We start from the raw sequence: 2,838 nt of genomic DNA, 5'->3' as shown, positions 1-2,838 counted from the left end.
ATTTTATAAAACTTCAATAAATGTAGTGACATATGTACATAACCCATATACATCCTTGAGAAAGTTAGGAAATAAGTAGAGCTAAACTAATGCTCTATGATGGTGATAGGCGCATATTAGGAGGAATGATTCGGAAACTAAAATAGTGATATCAAGCATTCCATTTTCCTAGGTGAACACTAAGAGTCCCTTAGTTATTCTACCTCTATTTTATAATGTATAATTTCCATTTCAAAAACTATCAGTCCATGTTAGACATAAATAGTAGACTTGGATAAGTAAATAAAGGTAGAAATGTGTGTGGTTTTATTATTTGTATAGAATTATCCTTGGGTAGCCATGAAATTAATAAAATGTACTTAAATTAACTCTAGGAAAGCAAAGGACAACAAACAGCTAATGCATATGAAAACCAACAAGCTAAAATTTGCAAAAAAACAAAAGAAGAGGAGGAAATCTAAGAATACAACCAAGATGCAAAAATATAGACAATTTAGGTTTTTACAAAAAAAAATTCGGCGAAGATCACATGAGACATCATTTGTCGATGCATTTCGAACCAACCAGTGTGGTTCATCGTCAGGACAAGTTGAAGAAACAGATCCATGGAGTCTCTGCTCAGACTATTTAACATGCTAAGCTAGATCTGTTTCTTCAACTTGTCCTGACGATGAACCACACTGGTTGGTTCGAAACGCATCGACAAATGATGTCTCATGTGATCTTCGCCGAATTTTTTTTTGTAAACTTGATATGGATCACAGAAGCCTAAACTCTACTATTTAGGTTTTTGTCTTTTCTATATTTTTTGTGAATTTAGATTTTTTACTATGTACAAGAAATAGAAGACTCCTTTTCGTGGAGGATACCATTTATAATGTTGAAAGGCATCTTTCTTCATATGTGCAATACAAATTTTGACCCTACATATAAAATAACTTTTAATGTGTAAGAAGGGAAATAAGAAGGCTATAGTGCTATAGTAGAAATTCAAATTAAGCATCTATTTGGGGATAAAATGTTGTAAGTAAAAAAATTTAAGAGAAAATTCATGGATATCCTAGAAATCTAAAAATTATCTAGCCAAGAATCCCAAATTCTATTGTGGAGGATGGGTTTGGAAGTCAACTTTACTCCCCACTTCTTAGGATGAACGAAAAACAATTTGCAAGAAACATAAGAACTACTACTAACCTCTAGAAGACCCTAATTGTTCTCATAGTTATATGATGACAAGTAGGTAACATGGCTATCAATTTGGGCTTCATGTTTAGAGAAAATAACTTCTTCAATGCAAGACTTTGGATACTCATCATAAACATGAGGAGTATTTGGGTCAAAGAGGATATGCTTCGAGGTTATGGTTAAGGCATAGAAAACTATGTCTCCATTGAGATAATTTGAAATTTAGAATGGTATTTTGATATTCTCGCTTCCTTAAAAGGTATTATCCTCAAAATAGTATTTCTTTCATTTACTGCTAAGAAATCTAGGCAATTAGTCAATTTTTTGGATGAATTAAGAGCCATCCTATAGGTAGCTTCCTAAGGAATCATAAAAAAAATCATTGTTGTGACCATTGGTAAAAAATTCCAAGATTATTGTTAAAAGTAATTACCTTAAAGCATTTATCCTATTCATGACAAGGTACATAATGGAGTTGGGATACCTTTATGGTTATCACCCTTGGAAAGAGAATCATGACTAAGTATTCCATTATCAGAAAAACTAGAACTCATGAAAATGATATTTGTATCCCTTGGTAAAAGCATCCAAGATAACTACTAGGTTACCAAAAATAATTACCTTAGAGCATCAATCATATTCATGAAAAGATAGGTAATGGAGTTGGGATACCTTATGGTTATCACCTTTGGAAAGATAATTATGACTAAGCATCCTACTTTTAAATAAAATTATGCCTCCACATTAATCATGGTTGAAGAAATCATTTTCCACATCACAAAACTAAAGGCTAGCAATATCTATATTAAGCTCTAAAAATCACCTTCCATAGTGAAGGGCATTAAGGTCCAACAAATTATCAAAAATGAAAATTTTAATGTATTATCATTATTTGAATTTCCTATTCACAAATCTCATCCTTAAGTAAAAAAACATTATGCAAACTTTGGATAGGAGAGATACTTATACCAAGGGTAATGGTCTAGGTTTTAGCATCCACATGTGTGGTATGAGGGATACGAATATAATTGATTTAGCCAATATTAACTTGGAAACGAGTTTCATCAATGCGAAAAATGTCATGAAGGTATTTCTCACAAGATGAATTGAATATAAAATAGAAATCAACACCAAAATCCATGTCATCCATATCTAAAGCACAAAAACCTAAATGCAACACATATTTATCCATCAAAATATTCGAATATTTAAAAAATTTGAATATTTTCACCTTCAATCTATGCGCTTTAAATATTCTTTGTCATTGCAATCTTTACCCAAGTTAGGATTGATGAAGTTTTTCATACTAAAAATATTTACAAAAATGATAAACTTTTCATGTTGAATACATCCATGAACCTATAATACTAAACTGGCAGTTGAAAATAAATCTCCATTTCTCTTCCTATTTTTCTTCATAATGTGCGACCACTTTCTAACCATACACTTTCAAATTCTTCATTTGAAAGTCAATTTATATTGTTACAATTAACAAAATTCTACCAAATGGCAACACCACCTCGAAGATTCTATTATATCCAAAAGATTTACTTATTTCCCTATAATGAATTGCTATATTTTTTGCATTCTTAAATATTAGTACCATCAATTTTCACATTAAAATACATCTTGTCAAAATTAGAACTAAAATTT

Source organism: Pinus tabuliformis, chromosome 7 (genome assembly GCF_031772625.1).
Source record: "Pinus tabuliformis cultivar Carrire ecotype Pingquan chromosome 7, CPIR1, whole genome shotgun sequence".
Taxonomy (NCBI): Eukaryota; Viridiplantae; Streptophyta; class Pinopsida; order Pinales; family Pinaceae; genus Pinus; species Pinus tabuliformis.
Note: the sequence above shows the minus strand (reverse complement) of the source record.